Raw genomic sequence first — 17,986 nt, forward strand, 5'->3', positions numbered from 1 at the left:
TGACTGCGAATCATGTCAGTTAACGTGACTTAAGTTTCAACTATAATAAATAATTACCTCATTATGTATCAATATTTATTTTTAGCTAACATCAAATTGCAATCTTATAATTTCTCCACCCATTTCTTGGACTTATTACCAAAATTTCCCATCTTTATCTGATGCTTGCTATTACTCTATATACTGTATTAAATTAATCATTTTTTTGCTTTACAGTTCTCTCCCCTCTAATTGGCTATCCAATTCAGCCTATAATTTTGCTTACTTCATTATATCATATAGGATATTCACATTCTTTCTTTCTTTGTCATTCCTTCAACATCTCCAATTTCTGCTATCTTTCTCCTATTAGTTTTAGCATTTTGTGTAATTTACGCATCCATCTTTGCACTTTTCAACAGAATTATTAATTTTTAATAATAATTTTTAATATATATATATATATTAAATATATATATATATATATGCAGTGCCTAGGAAAAGTGGGTCTCAATGCAAAGTTTAGTGTGGGCAATCATATCATAGTATTTTCCTATGACTAGTTCTGCAAATTCGCAATTAGTTTCAATTTTTGCAATTTCACTTTTAATGACTTTACGCAAGTAGTAATTGCATTGAAAATGATTCTGCAAAGCCACTTGAAAATTCTTTTGCACCTTCTCTGAGTTTTTTTTATAATGGAATTTTCATCCATTTGGATTAACTGAGTTAGAGTAAGAAATGCAAAGAAGTCAGAAAATGTATTTAGTCCTTGAAACCTTTTGCGCATTTGGGTAGACACTAAGTCAATTAAACGATTAAAAAAATGTTAACTTCAAAAAATGCTAACTGTTGTCCGCGTGGCCTAATGGATAAGGCGTCTGACTTCGGATCAGAAGATTGCAGGTTCGAGTCCTGCCGCGGACGATGAGTTTGAAATTTTTAATGGCCCATTGGTCTAGGGGTATGATGCTCGCTTTGGGTGCGAGAGTTTCCGGGTTCAAATCCTCGACGGACCCAGGACTTTCCATTTTGGGTGGTTGTGCAGGCAGATATGAAGTTTTCTGAGCAGTGCAGACGGGCTGCAAGAGTAGCTCATGGTGTATTGTCGATGATATATAGGAATTTTTCTAGCAGGGATAAGGAGGTGATTATTCCCTTGTATAAGGCAATGGTCAGGCCACACCTACAATACTGTATACAGGTCTGGAGGCCTCATTTCAAGAAGGATGTAGAGATGCTGGAACGAGTACAGAGAAGGGCAACAAGATTAGGGAATGGAACAAAGGGGTGCTCTTACAAAGAAAGGCTTAAGTTTTGCAAATTACAGTGTCTGGGGACTAGGCACCAGCGAGGTGATCTGATAGAGGTGTATAAAGCCTTGAATGGTTTGAGCATGCTCAATGCTGATGGGATTCTTCCTTTTGCTCAGAATAATCACCTGAGAGGGCATAAATTCAAATTGAGAAAAGACAGATGTAGGATAGACGTGAGGAAATTTGCCTTTAGCCAGCGGGTGGTTGGTTGGTGGAATAGAATTCCATCCCTTGTCGTGGAAGTTGATAGCCTAAATAAGTTTAAGGCTTTTTTGGCTGATGCTGCATAAGCTTGCTTTCTTGCATCAAACGCCTCTACTAATGCTAATGCAAAGAGCAGTTCTGTATTTTCAAATCAGTATTCCTATGCCAGTTCATCAAAATGTTTCGTAACAAATCGCCTCCATTCTTTGCAAATTGGCAAGGTATACCCCATTTTTGTGCAATAGATAATGCTTCCTTGGTGATCTTTTCAAATGCATTTCTTAATTTTTTTTCATTTAATTAAACGATATTTCTATGCCCAATGCAGCTTGACCAATATCCATATTCTTTCTTTGCAAAATCGTTGAGGTTGAATTAATACTCGACAAGATTTTTATTATTACTCAATTATTATTATTATATTATAATAATAATAATCAATTATTTTATTATTATTAATCCCATGGTTACACATTAATAATTTGGTGACCATGGTATTATCTATTAAAAATAATAATAGATAATAATTGCTAGCCATCCTTACCCCTTTCATTTATTTACACCACGTAAATTCCCAGCATACAGACGCGCATCCGAATAACAGGTTGCAATCACAGGTTCTGTCACAGATCGGAGCTGATGCGCAAGGAGTGCTGGGAAAAATCACCATATATCGCTGAAAAACAGAATTACCAATTCTTTTTAATGGTATTTTGCTCTTAATTTTATAGTAAATTACAAGCTGCTTATTAAACATTGACGATTTCGTTTCAGAGAAATAAAAAGTTCTGCGAAATTTGAAGTAGCACTAATCGTTGCAGCTTGTTTCTTGCCTGTATAGAAAATTGAAGTTCTAATTCAATTTAAAGTGCACTGTTGACAGCATTTCTGTAACAGTGTTGTCAATATATGAACACACTATGGAAATGTTGGGCGTAATAATTATTCTTCAATACAGTATATTTGGAAATACAATTTCGAAAGGTTTTGTTAAGTACTATGATTCCAATTAATGTAGTATATTAAAGATGTGGAGAATAAATATGATTAATAATAACAATGTAATATTGTGAAAAGGACGACAGTTTTAACATTATTACGTTATGTAGAGTATAAGTTAAAGGGAGAAAAATAAAGTGTAAAAAAATTTTAAATTCATCGTCCGCGGCAGGACTCGAACCTGCAATCTTCTGATCCGAAGTCAGACGCCTTATCCATTAGGCCACGCGGACAACGACACGAATCTTCTTAAATTATTTTTTAAAATTGCATTAATCCTTTACAGATGTGATAAAAAAAGAATGATTGCAAGAGAATGAAAACTTTAAACTAACCTTTCAGTTAGTGTTATTCATATATCAATAATTAGAAATACATTTAGATTAAATAACGTAATAGAATGAAAGTTAATTAAAAAGTTTTTGAGGCCGAATACGAAACTTAAATTTATCAGGTGAACAGAAATGTCATATGTCGGAAATGATACTAAATTAAACACGGGGCATTAAATAATTACAAAATACAAGCGAGAACTTAGGGCAATTTATAATTTAACCTGGAATGTTTTTTTTTTTTCCTTTTTATTCAAATTTTGCTTTTGAGGCGAATTATCGCTAATTATCAGTTAGTCTTACTTCAAATTTCTACGAAACTGATGGGCCAGATTGAATAGGATAGATAACAAGAAAATACAGTCGCCAATACATTCAATACAAGAAAGAATGACAACTCAGAAAAAAGATCCCTCTTTCCTTTCTTTGTAAAGCCCTTCAGTATCGGAGTCCAGGTGCGTCGCATTCAGCTCATACTCCAATTTTGCACTGCCTCGTCTATAAGTAAATTAGTCATTGCGGGACAGGGTTGAGGGTGGGATCAGCCCAGAGTGTTCGCAGTGGAGGGGGGGGAGAATATAAACTTCGGGGGTACATACAATACATATGTGTATATTTATTATTATTATTTAATACTGTATTTGCAACCTATGTATATGATACAAACAAATCTGTATATTTATTAATTAATGTTACAATATGAGAACATGAGAAACAAAAGGAAATATTTATTATTTAGCATCTAAATACTAATAGTCAGTTGCACAAAAACCACATATGAAAATCATGAAATATGAAATGTTTCATATGTTATGAAAAATTAATATGAAAATCACCGATTAAAATTCGCAAAAAAAATCGTTCAATATATAAACAAACATGCAAGTATTATAATAATCTTATTCTTCTTTGCATGTTATCATTATCATTATTATTATTATTATTATTATTATTATTATTATTATTATTATTATTAGCCTTATGGTGCAAGGAAGCCTGAGGCTTACGCTACACCAGGCAAAAAAAAAAAAAAAAAAAAATCTGAATTACCCTGAGAGAGAGAGAGAGAGAAGGGAATCACCAAGAAAGAGAAGAATGATGATATCCAGCTGATGACCCTGGGTGTGCCAAACCCATACTCACCAGATGTGAACCCCTGGGGTTAATGTATCAATCACTTCGTTTATTAATTTTTCCGATAACTAATCGGGCCTTCTAAGGGTACCTTCATGCAATCTTGCAATATTATAGTACAGTACATCTATAATAAAAATATTATAAAATGTATTGTTTATAAGCTGCGACCAAACCGTCTGTTTTACGGTATACAAAGGAAGAATTGGCCACAAATAGATTATTACTGTAAAAAAAAAAATAATAATAAAAATAAAAATAAATAAATAAAATAAAAAAAATAAATGGAATCTGAAAACCATAAAGCGAAACTGCCATTGATTGAAATAGTGGCTGCAGTACACTCCTCTCTCTGCCCAGGCATCATTTGATAATGCAAAATCACACTTGATAATGCAAAAATATACAGTTTTATTCTTCAGTTAACATCGAAAATAGCCTAAAAGCCAAACTTAACGTTGGAAATTTTCACTTAAACTCATTTAAGCAAGCAAGCACGCTTGATGTCGCTGAATATACACTTTTATTGTTGTTGTGACCCACTAGTGTAGCTACCCTTTTTCGGGCTCGGAGGCAAAGAACATGTTCGGGGCCCTACTTAATTAATGAAAATTGCAAAAACAGGAGACAGCCAAAGACACCGGTCCCCTAAAGGGCCCGGGTACGGAGGCAATTGCCTTGCCTGCCTACATGGTAGTTACGCCACTGTTGTGACCGCTAAAACGTCGAACTTAAAGTTGGCAATTTTCTCATGATTTATTTATTTTGATGTATAGAAAGGCAATAGAAATAAAATAAAATAATAAATAAAAAAAAATAAATAAAATAAAATAATAAATAAAAAAAAAATAAAATAAAATAATAAATAAAAATAAAATAATAAATAAAAATAAAGTAAAAAAGAAGCGGAAAATATTTTTTAAAAAATGCATAAGATTGTCGCTAAAATTAGATGGGGCTAAATATTTCCAGAGGACATATTATTGCAGTTCTTTTCAGTGCCCTCGTGGGTAGCACAGCTGGTAGAATCACCATCCATCTGGTAGAATCTTTTCTGCACAATGTAGGTCTTGTGCAGAAACGATTCGAATGTAGGTTCGAATGTTCTGCACAATGTAGGTCTGGATATACGGTCACCATGTGAGGAAAAAATTGATCAGAAACAATGTTAAAGCAGGATCTGGTGGGGATAGTGTTTTCAGTGGGGATGAGGGGGCCCCTAGTGATGCCCATGATAACATCCCACAAACCATGATACTACGTCGCAGGCCTGCTTTTGTTCAATCGCGCAGTCTGGTTGTAGCTGTTCACCTGCTTGCCGTTGAATATGCACCAATCAATTGGCATAATAAAACCTTGATTCATTAGACTAGGCAGCTCTGTTCCAGTCCTCGAATGTCCAGGAACGATGCACACTGTAGGCAGATGTGTCGATGACGGTCGGTCAACATGAACAGGTCACATGTTTCGTAAGCTTATCCGCAAGAGCGTCCGCTAGATGGTGTGCTTGAAAACATTTTTCTGTGCGCCCTGGTTGTAGTCTGCGGTTAACTGAGGGATCACGAGCTGTCTGTCATTCCGGATAGCACGTGACAACTAAAAAAAAAACCAAACTATTATATTTAGGCCACCCGAATAATTAAATTCATCTGCTGTGCTGTGTCTTACGTCTGTTACTTGCGTGTGTTCTGTGGTCAATTTGTCTGTTTTCTGGACGAAAAACCCCAGTTTCTAGGGAAAACATCTTGCTATCTACGCCTGAGACCGACTAACTTAATCACGGAGTGAAAAAAAAATCCATTAAAGTTCCTCGCGTCATCGATTGGGTTAGAACCCGGGCCTTTTCCACCCGGTGTGGGGGATAGCACGTGACAACCGCCGTTCAACTCGCTTCAACTGGTTGTGGTTCCACGGTCTCGGCACGTTAGGTGGTTGTGTGTGTCCCTCTTTGAACCATCCCCACTGTCACAACTTCACTAACGGCACCCCTCGCACAGTCGACAATGCTTCGCCCTTCGGTGACGTCATCCCTAGGTGCTGTGGGATCAGTACACTGCTGGAGACAGGAATGATTAGCATTAGCATTAGCATTAGTAGAGGCATTTGATGCAAGAAAGCAAGCTTATGCAGCATCAGCCAAAAAAAAAAAAAAAAACCCACTTCCACTTCACCCCTCTGTTCGTTCAAAATATCTGTCCAGCTGAGCCTTAAACTTATTTAGGCTATCAACCTCCACCACAAGGGATGGAAGTCTGTTCCACCAACCAACCACCCGCTGGCTAAAGGCAAATTTCCGCACGTCTATCCTACATCTGTCTTTCCTCAATTTGAATTTATGCCCTCTCAGGTGATTTTTCTGAGCTAGAGGAAGAATCCCATCAGCATTGAGCATGCTTAAACCATTCAAGGCTTTATACACCTCTATCAGATCACCTCGCTGGTGCCTAGTCTCCAGAAACTGTAATTTGCAAATCTTAAGCCTTTCTTCGTAAGAGCACCCCTTTGTTCCATTCACTAATCTTGTTGCCCTTCTCTGTACTCGTTCCAGCAGCTCTACATCCTTCTTGAAATGAGGCCTCCAGACCTGTATACAGTACTCTAGGTGTGGCCTGACCATTGCCTTATACAATGGAATAATCACCTCCTTATCGGTGCTGGAAAAATTTCTGTACATCATTGACAATACTCCATGAGCTACTCTTGCAGCCCGTCTGCACTGATCAGAGAACTTCATATCTGCCTGCACAACCACCCCCAAGTCCCTTTCATTCTCTACCACTGTCAGTGTAGTACCACAGAGTTGATACGTTGCTCTGGGGTTGCTGTTTCCCATGTGTAGTACTTTACATTTGTCAATGTTAAACTTCATTTGCCACTTCTCAGCCCATCTGCTCAACCTTTCCAGATCCTGTTGCAGCAGCATAGTGTCAGTAGTGTCCTTGACAACCCTGCCTACCTTTGTATCATCTGCAAACTTGGACATTAAGCTTGATATACCATCATCAATATCATTTATAAATACAGAAAACAATAATGGACCCAACACTGAGCCCTGAGGGACTCCAATAATAACATTAGTCCACGATGAGCAGTGTCCATTGATTACCACTCTCTGTCTTCTCCCCCTCAACCACCCCTTTATCCATAGCAGCAATTAGCATTAGCATTAGCATTAGCATTAGCATTAGTAGAGGCATATGATGCAAGAAAGCAAGCTTATTCAGCATCAGCCAATAAAAAAAAAAAAAAAAAAAAAAAAACAACCACTACTCCCATTTCACCCCTCAATTCGTTCGAAATACCTGTCCAGCTGAGCCTTAAATTTGTTTAGGCTATCAACTTCAACAACAAGCGATGGAAGTCTATTCCACAAACCAACTGCCCGCTGGCTAAAGGCGAATTTCCGCACATCTATCCGACATCCGTCCTTCCTCAATTTGAATTTATGCCCTCTCAGGTGATTATTCTGAGCAAGAGGAAGAATCCCATCGGCATTGAGCATGCTCAAGCCATTCAAAGCCTTGTACACCTCTATCAGATCACCTCGGCGATGCCTAGCATTAGCATTAGCATTAGCATTAGCATTAGTAGAGGCATTTGATGCAAGAAAGCAAGCTTATGCAGCATCAGCCAAAAAAAAAAAAAAAAAAAAAAAAAAAAGTAACATAAATAAATAAAAATAACCACTTCCACTTCACCCCTCTGTTCGTTCGAAATACCTGTCCAGCTGAGCCTTAAACTTATTTAGGCTATCAACTTCCACGACAAGGGATGGAAGTCTGTTCCACCCACCAACCACCCGCTGGCTAAAGGCAAATTTCCGCACATCTATCCTACATCTGTCTTTCCTCAATTTGAATTTATGCCCTCTCAGGTGATTTTTCTGAGCTAGAGGAAGAATCCCATCAGCATTGAGCATGCTCAAACCATTCAAGGCTTTGTACACCTCTATCAGATCACCCCGCTGGTGCCTAGTTTCCAGACACTGTAATTTGCAAAACTTAAGCCTTTCTTCGTAAGAGAACCCCTTTGTCCCATTCACCAATCTAGTTGCCCTTCTCTGTACTCGTTCCAGCAGCTCTACATCCTTCCTGAAATGAGGCCTCCAGGCCTGTATACAGTACTCTAGGTGTGGCCTGACCATTGCCTTATACAAGGGAATAATCACCTCCTTATCCCTGCTAGAAAAATTTCTATATATCATTGACAATACACCATGAGCTACTCTTGCAGCTCGTCTGCACTGCTCAGAGAACTTCATATCTGCCTGCACCACCACCCCCAGGTCCCTTTCATTCTCTACCACTGTCAGTGTAGTACCACAGAGTTGATACGTTGCTCTGGGGTTGCTGTTTCCCATATGTAGTACTTTACATTTGTCAATGTTAAACTTCATTTGCCACCTCGAAGCCCATCTGCTCAACCTTTCCAAATCCTGTTGCAGCAGCATAGTGTCAGTAGTGTCCTTGACAACCCTGCCAACCTTTGTATCGTCTGCAAACTTGGACATTAAGCCTGATATACCATCATCAATATCATTTATAAATACAGAAAACAATAAAGGCCCCAATACTGAACCCTGAGGGACTCCACTAATAACATTAGTCCACGATGAGCAGTGTCCATTGATTACCACTCTCTGTCTTCTCCCCCTCAACCACCCCTTTATCCATAGCAGCAACTTGCCTCCAATGCCACACTGCTCCAATTTGTGCAGCAGTCTTCCATGTGCAACAGTATCAAAAGCCTTTCTAAGATCCAAGTATATAATATCAAAGTTATTCCCTGCATCCAGTTCTTTTGTGACTGCATCATAGTATCCAATCAAATTGGTCAGGCAAGACTTCCCCTTAACAAAACCATGCTGTGTCCTAGCTATAACTGAAGTCTTGTCTAGATGATCCTGCAGTGCTTCTTTCACCAGTGCCTCCATTAATTTTCCGGGAACAGAAGTTAAACTCACAGGTCTATAATTACTTGTGTCAGCCTTTGATCCCCCTTTGTGAATTGGGGTCACATTTGCACATCTCCAGTCAATGGGTACCTCCCCTGAGTCCAAGGAAGCTCTCATAATTATGGCTAAGGGTTTGCTTACCTCCTTTGCTGCCTCCTTTAATATAACTGGATAGATCCCATCCACCCCAGGTGCCTTTCTTGTGTTTATCTTCAACAATTTCTCCTCCACTTTGCTCTCAGTTATTACAAGATTCTCTAGCTTACTGCTAGAGTTGAATACACCTCTGGCATTCCCCTCGCTGAATAACTCCTCATGTGTGAATGTCGATGCAAAATATTCATTTAGTTTGTTAGCTACCCGAGCAGGGTCATCAACAGTTGACCCATCGATCTCAAGTGGACCAATCTGATTCATCCCCTTCCTTCTAGAGTTTACATAAGTAAAGAACTCTTTGCTGTTTTTCTTCGCATCCCTTGCCAAGGATCTCTCGTAATCTGCCTTCGCCTGCCTAACCTCCTTTGTAACTTGGTTACAGATCAACTTGTATCTATCATAGGCATCCGTGTCACGTGTTAATTTGTATGTATCCCATGCATTTTTCTTCTCTGCCATATGCCTCATTAGTTCATCTGACAACCATTTAGGCCTAAACCTTGAACAATATTTCTTAGTTGGTATGTAAAGCCTAGTAGCTTCCACGATAAGTTCTTTGAATGCTTCCCATTTTGAATTTGCTGTTGGCAATATCATCAGTTGATCCCACTGTATAGAATTTAAATACTGTCTCAGTCCATTGTAGTCGCCTTTACGAAAGCAATACCCCTTCCCTTTACCCCTAATGGTAGTTACCTCTTTGAGTAACTCCCACTTCAGCACACTGTGATCACTGCCACCAAGTGGTTCATTTATCTGCAGATTCTGAATGCATGAAGAATCACTACTGATAATCAAATCAAGAGTATTACTCCCTCTAGTTGCCTCCCGAACATGCTGATGTAGAAAACAATCATCCAATAAATCCACAAAAGCCTTGCTACTGTGTGAGTGACCAGCCCCCAAATTCCAGTCAATATCTGGGAAATTAAAATCCCCCATTATAAGACTCTCTGATTTACTGGCCCACTCTATTTCTCCGAACAGTTTCTTATTATACTCATCAGAGTCATTAGGCCTATAGCACACTCCTACTCTCAATTTTGATCTCCCAATGCTTATGTCACACCAAACTGACTCGACACTGCACTGTCCAGCGATGTCGACTGGCTTCACTTCCTTGGATTTTATGTGTTTCTTAATTAATAGCATAACCCCTCCTCCCTTCCTATCCTGTCTATCCTTTCTGTACACATTGTACTCCCCAAATTCCAGTTCTGCATTTCTTATATCTGTGTGACACCACGTCTCTGAAATCCCCACAATATCTGCCTTTGATGTTTTGAGCAATACCTCAAATTCATCAAATTTATTTACTAAGCCTGGAGCCTAGTCTCCAGGCTCTGTAATTTGCAAAACTTAAGCCTTTCTTCGTAAGAGCAACCCTTTGTTCCATTCACTAATCTTGTTGCCCTTCTCTGTACTCGTTCCAGCAGCTCTACATCCTTTTTGAAATGAGGCCTCCAGACCTGTATACAGTACTCAAGGTGTGGCCTGACCAATGCCTTATACAAGGGAATAATCACATCCCTGTCCCGGCTAGAAAAATTCCTGTATATCATTGACAAGACACCATGAGCTACTCTTGCAGCTCGTCTGCACTGCTCAGAGAACTTCATATCTGCCTGCACAATTACCCCCAGGTCCTTTTCATTCTCTACCACTGTCAGCGTAGTACCACAGAGTTGATACGTTGATCTGGGGTTACTGTTTCCCATATGTAGTACTTTACATTTGTCAATGTTAAACTTCATTTGCCACCTCTCAGCCCATCTGCTCAACCTTTCCAGATCCTGTTGCAGCAGCATAGTATCAGTAGTGTCCTTAACAACCCTGCCAACCTTTGTATCGTCTGCAAACTTGGACATTAAGCCTGATACACCATCATCAATATCATTTATAAATACAGAAAACAACAATGGACCCAACACTGAACCCTGAGGAACTCCACTAATAACATTAGTCCACGTTGAGCAGTGTCCATTGATTACCACTCTCTGTCTTCTGCCACTCAACCATCCCTTTATCCATAGCAGCAATTTGCCTCGAATGCCACACTTCTCCAATTTGTGCAGCAGTCTTCCATGCGCAACAGTATCAAAAGCCTTTCTAAGATCCAAATATATAATATCAAAGTTATTCCCTGCATCCAGTTCTTTTGTGACTACATCATAGTATCCAATCAAATTGGTCAGACAAGACCTGCCCTTAACAAACCCATGCTGTGTCTGAGCTATAACTGAATTCTTGTCCAGATGATGCTGCAGTGCTTCTTTAACCAGTGCCTCCATTAATTTTCCTGGAACCGAAGTTAAACTAACAGGTCTATAATTACTTGTGTCAGCCTTTGATCCTCCTTTGTGAATTGGGGTTACATTTGCACATCTCCAGTCCATGGGTACCTCCCCTGAGTCCAAAGAAGCTCTCATAATTATGGCTAGGGGTTTGCTTACTTCCTTTGCTGCCTCCTTTAATATAACTGGATAGATCCCATCCACCCCGGGTGCCTTTTTTATGTTTATCCTCAACAATTTCTCCTCCACTTTCCTCTCAGTTATTAGAAAATCATCTAGCTCACTGCCAATGTTTACTTCACCTACGACATTCCCCTTCCTGAATAACTCCTCATGTGTGAATGTAGATGCAAAATACTCGTTTAGATTGTTAGCCACCTGAGCTGGATCCTCAACTGTTGAACCATCAACATCCAGTGGACCAATCTGATTCATCCCTTTCCTTCTTGAGTTTAAATAGGTAAAGAACTCTTTTCTGTTTTTCTTTGCATCCTTTGCCAAGGATTTCTCATAATCTGCCTTTGCCTGCCTAATCTCCTTTGTGACTTGGTTACAGACCAACTTATATCTATCATAGGCTTCCACGTCACCCATTAATTTGTATGTATCCCATGCATTTTTCTTCTCTGCCATATGTCTCATTAGTTCATCTGACAACCATTTAGGCCTGAACCTTGAACAATATTTCTTGGTTGGTATGTAAAGCCTGGTAGCTTCCAAGATTAGTTCCTTGAATGCTTCCCATTTTGAATTTGCTGTTGGTAACATCTTCAGTTGGTCCCACTGTATAGAATTTAAATACTGTCTCAGACCATCATAGTCGCCTTTACGAAAGCAGCCTCCAATTTTGCCTCCAATGTCACACTGCTCCAATTTGTGTAGCAGTCTTCCATGTGCAACAGTATCAAAAGCCTTTCTAAGATCCAAGTATATAATATCAAAGTTATTCCCTGCATCCAGTTCTTTTGTGACTGCATCATAGTATCCAATCAAGTTGGTCAGGCAAGACTTCTCTTAACAAAACCATGCTGTGTCTGAACTATAACTGAAGTCTTGTCTAAATGATCCTGCAGTGCTTCTTTAACCAGTGCCTCCATTAATTTTCCTGGAACAGAAGTTAAGCTCACAGGTCTATAATTACTTGTGTCAGCCTTTGATCCTCCTTTGTGAATTGGGGTCACATTTGCACATTTCCAGTCTATGGGTACCTCCCCTGAGTCCAAGGAAGCTCTCATAATTATGGCTAAGGGTTTGTTTACTTCCTTTGCTGCCTCCTTTAATATAACTGGATAGATCCCATCCACCCCGGGTGCCTTTCTTGTGTTTATCTTCAACAGTTTCTCCTCCACTTTACTCCCAGTTATTTCAAGATTCTGTAGCTTACTGCTAGAGTTGAATACACCTCTGGCATTCCCCTTGCTGAATAACTCCTCATGTGTGAATGTCGATGCAAAATATTCATTTAGTTTGTTAGCTACCTGAGCAGGATCATCAACAGTTGACCCATCAATATCAAGTGGACCAATCTGATTCAACCCCTTCCTTCTAGAGTTTACATAAGTAAAGAACTCTTTGCTGTTTTTCTTTGCATCCCTTGCCAAGGATTTCTCGTAATCTGCCTTCGCCTGCCTAACCTCCTTTGTAACTTGGTTGCATATCAACTTGTATCTATCATAGGCTTCTGTGTCATGTGTTAATTTGTAAGTATCCCATGCATTTTTCTTCTCTGCCATATGCCTCATTAGTTCATATGACATCCATTTTGGCCTAAACCTTGAACAATATTTCTTAGTTTGTATGTAAAGCCTAGTAGCTTCCAAGATGAGTTCTTTGAATGCTTCCCATTTTGAATTTGCTGTTGGTAACATCATCACCATGATCATAATGTTTTGGCTCATGAGTGTATACATAGAAAGAAAAACTTTTACACCTGCTGCTGTTAGAGAGCGATAATAAAGCTATCGCTCGGAAACTACTCTGGCTTTAGGTTGGTAACCGAACTCAGATCGCATGACAGGAAGTATAAGTTGGTTGGGTGGTTATTGTTGGGTTTTAGGCGCACCAGAGACTTCTCCCATATTGCGCCGTGTATATTATTCTCTAAATTTCAATGAACTGCTAATCGATTTTGTGTGTTCTGGAAAAAAAATCTGCGTTTCTGGAAGTAAAAATCGTGTTACTCCACTGAGACCAAGTAACCCAACCACGTTGTGAAAATGGCCCATAAAAATTCCTCACGTCATTAATGGTATTGGAACTCATTTTTTTTTTTTTTCAGCCGGTGTGGGAAGGACGATGATTATATCAACGAGGGCGGCATGTGTAAATGGCATAGGAATTATGTTACCACCGAGGCGCAACTGCTGCACTCACCTTCAAATACTTCATATCATATCATAACTAGATCCTTCGTATTGGAGGTGGGGGAGGAGACATTCGAAATTTTGTTCTTTAAAATATTGGTAATTTTTACAACGAACATTAAGTATCATAACATATATCAACTTACTGTATACTTAACGTTAAATAGCTTGTACATTAAGTATACAGTACATAGACTAAGGAAGATTTTTGAAAAAAATTATTTGTTATAAAATTTATTTATTACATTTTGTACATTATTATTAAAACTAAAACGCATTTCAGCTTTAATTCGACAGAACCCCCCGCTTCATTTAGTCATGCTTCATATCAAGAAATGTGATAAACAGGCCTCTGTATCAGTGTTTCCTAATATGTGGTCTTTGTGATCTGATAATAAAACAGAGGCTTTTTTTTTTTTTTTTTTTTCAAGTAGGCAAAAATCCCATTAACACTACTGGAAAATGAAGTATTCACTATAACAACCTAAAGTATACTACATATGTTAAATACGAGCACTTATCATTTATTTAAAATAATAGTTATTAATACTATATATATGCATCAACATGTATAGTTTAATATTTTTGTGGTCCATGGCTTCTACCCTCAAATATAAAAATAGTTCGTATCTGAAGAGGGTTAGAAAACATTGCGCTGTACAATCTTGATACGAATTAGCAGAAAGATAAGATAATGTGTTAAAAGGTGAACACAAAAACTTTCATATTGTCAGAACGATATCGAAAATGTCAAATGTTGAAACACAAACAAATAGTTGATAAAATTATCCTTCTGAGCCCTCGTGGGTAGCACAGTGGGTAGAATCGCCGTCCTCCCCACACCGGGTGGAAAAGATCTCAGTTCGAGTCCCGACGACGAGAGGAATTTTTATGGGCCTTCACCACAACGTGGCTGAGTTAGTCGGTCTCGGGCGACGTTAGCATGGTTTTTCCTTCAGGAAACTGGAATTTCCATCCAGAAAACAGAAAATCGACCACAAAACACACGCAATTTACAGACAGTGTATACGGAGCAATATGGTCTTAGTCGCTGATTCTCCCAAAACCCTATTGCAACAACAACATATTCTCCTTCCTTGCTTATAGATTTTCTGTAAGCTAGGCAGAACATACTGTCCTTATAAGGCAGGTGTTTAAAAATAAATGAACGTAATAATAAATGATTAGGTCGCTGATAATAAAGTATAATGATAATAATGATTAGGTCGCTACTAATGATTATTAGTGCTTCTTTAATAAAGCACTAATAATCATTAGTAGAGAAGAACAATCATATCACATTCCAAATAGCTTCTTTAACATTGTAAGGCAAAGTCGTTTTGCAATGCTAATTAGAAATAGATTCCCATATCTGTGATTTATCCGATAGATCCACCCTCGTGGGTAGCATAGTTGGTAGGATCGCCGTCCTTCCCTCCCCGGGTGATAAAGGCCTAAGTTCAAGCCCCGTCGATGATGTGAGGAATTTTTATGGGCCTTTTTCACAATGTGGCTGAGTTAGTCGATCTCGGGCGAGGGTAGCATGAGCCCGACTAACTCACAGACAATATTATTATTATTATTATTATTAGTCCAACTCAGGGCCCTAGGTTTGCCAAGACCCTACTCACCAGATGTGAGCCCCTGGGGTTAATGCACTGATCTACCATTTTATTAGAACCGGGAGCTAAGTAACCTGTTGGGCTGCCATTATCCAGAATTACTGCCCTCTTATACACGGAGCAATATGGCTTTAGTCGCTGATGCCCCTAAAACCATACTACAACAACAACCGATAGATCCCAGTCCCAACGCTGTAGAGTCTCATATCCTTTTCAAGGTAAAAGATTTTTTTTTGAATAAACAAATAAAGAATAATTAATAATATAAATGTCAATAAATAAAAAAGTATTAAAAATCAGTAATATTAATTATGTTCTGGAATTTTATTCTGACTGTTGCAATGGCAGGGTGGTCATTAAGAAGAGCAATATCCCATCAATGCTGCTTGTTATAATTTCTAAAATAATATTGGCAAAATGATACACGGATGAATGTACTATTTTGTCAATGTTAATAGTAATACCAACACTGTATACAGCATCAGCAAAATAATTTTAAAAAAAATTACCTACTTCGTTTGCTCATTTCTTTACCATCTTTTAGCAGCCAGCCTTCATGAGTAGGAATTGAGATGGTATTTGAAACGTAACTTTGAATCAGACACCACCACAATGTCTGTGTGTTTTTCGACAATAATCAGTGGCGGATTACCCATTAAGGCAATGAGGAACGTGCCTAGGGGCCCCAGGCTTTGGGGGGGGGGGGCAAGCCAAGACATTTTCCTATAGTGTTCTAAAATAGACTAATGTTTTCAGTAAATATCATAAAAATCTTGATTAATTTAAGCGAAAATTTAAGCAAAAAATTCAAAAGTACAAAATTTCATTTATTTGCAACCTAACTTTTATTTATTTTTTATTCTTTTTTTTATTATTATTTTTTGGGGGGCCCCAAATATAATTTTCCTAGGGGGCCCCAACTATCCTTAATCCGCCACTGACAGTAATAACCTTACCATTTAAAGGTGGGGTAAATCATAGCTTGAACAGGCTTCAGAGAAAACCGCATTTGTGCAAATTTTGTTTGATTTTCTTTAAGATTAAACTGTGAAAGGTATTTTACTAAGTTTAGTAAGTTAAGGTTTATTTTGTTGGTAATTGTACCATGATCAACTATTGCTGTGATTTGGATCAGTAGCTTCGAATTTTCTGCTAAGTATAGTAACTTTTCAGAGAGACATGATTAAGACTATGAAGAGGTGCCAGATAACATTCCAGAGTTACCAGATTTCGTGACTGACTGACTGGTTTTTAACTTTTATTTACTGCGGCAAGAGGAATTTGAGAAAACTCAGCAGCACCCTTAATATTGTATCTTTCTACCAAAGTGAGAAAAACAGGGACATTTACAATATCAAGGAAAAAAAGGTAAAAAAAAAAAGGTGAAAACAATCTCAGCTTTTGTTTGAAAGGCATTAAGGGTGGGTGATTTGTTATTAGCAGATTCGTTACTCGTTCGTGGGATACAGTAGTACGCTTTTGAAGGTTGATGCAAGAGAATATGATGTAACAAGCTAGGGAGGGGCGCTTTCTTAAGGAACTTAAAAAGGGAGGAGCACTTTTTTTTAAGGAACTTAAAAAGGGAGGAAGCATGGAAGATGGATCTGTAATGATCCACACTCTTGTTGGATGTGGGGTTTTTGGGATGGGTTTTATTATGTATTGATTCCATTGAGGTATAAAATATTTTCTCTGCAATTATCCGGTTGAATATTGACACTAGTTGTTCAATATTGGACTCAGCTTCAATTATTTCCATGGATGTTAATTGCTTTTATTTGCATATTTATTGGAACGTGCCAATGATGGTAAACTCAATAACAGACGAAATTAAAACTAGGATTTGCATTGGAAACGGAAATGAAGCATTTAAATAAATGGCATGCATTGGAAATCAAATAATAAAAGGAGCAAATGCATACAGCAATAAAAAAAACAAAACATCACATTGTAGATTCGCATGACTGTGAAAACAATTTCATTTTAATAGACTCATTAAAAGTGATACGCACGTTTTAATGTTTAGTTATATGCTTTATCATGATTGCTGAGAGTCGCCTCCTATTATCATAAGCTCTGATTACTGCCATCAGTAAGGTACATTCTAATAACGCAAGCTTTTCTATTTTACCCTCTATAATTTTTTTAAAAAATTAACTAACATGTAAAAGTCATAATGCATGCAGTCTTAATAGCCAACATTTAATATTCAAGCAGAATATTCAAAAACAGATTTCTTTTTTCAGTTACAATACGATTATTTTTCCAAAATAATATGTCACCTATATGTAGATATTAAGAATTTTTAGAGGAATAAAATATAATAAGCTATTATATTTAAGAAATTAAAATCAAATACTACTAGGAGACTAGTTATCAAACAAAACAATTCTGCTAAAATTCAGATTCAGATTTATCGGCACGACAAGTAGTGGTTAAAAGTAATTTACAACCTATATCGAAAAGTTCTAGTTCTTTTTTTTAAACGAATCCATTAATCAGGGCAAACTAGATTTTTTCCTTTTTATTTCCATGCCAGTTTTGACAATTATGGCTGCACATAGCTCACCGTGGTGATTTGGTGTGTACTGGACAAGCAACTGGTGAAAAATGATAAAACATTTTGCACTTCC

General features: G+C 38.0%; 2 non-coding genes across 2 annotated transcripts; one reads left to right on the plus strand and one right to left on the minus strand.

Moving 5' to 3' along the window:
• The first annotated feature begins 833 nt into the window (after nt 1–833).
• On the plus strand, nt 834–906 carry TRNAR-UCG (transfer RNA arginine (anticodon UCG)). The gene has a single exon. It is a non-coding gene; the product is annotated as a tRNA-Arg (tRNA).
• A 1,752-nt stretch (nt 907–2,658) lies between these two features.
• TRNAR-UCG (transfer RNA arginine (anticodon UCG)) lies at nt 2,659–2,731 on the minus strand. The gene has a single exon. It is a non-coding gene; the product is annotated as a tRNA-Arg (tRNA).
• Nucleotides 2,732–17,986: the final 15,255 nt, after the last annotated feature.

Source organism: Mastigoproctus giganteus, chromosome 10, assembly GCF_048544385.1.
Source record: "Mastigoproctus giganteus isolate SK-2022 chromosome 10, ASM4854438v1, whole genome shotgun sequence".
Classification (NCBI taxonomy): domain Eukaryota; kingdom Metazoa; phylum Arthropoda; class Arachnida; order Uropygi; family Thelyphonidae; genus Mastigoproctus; species Mastigoproctus giganteus.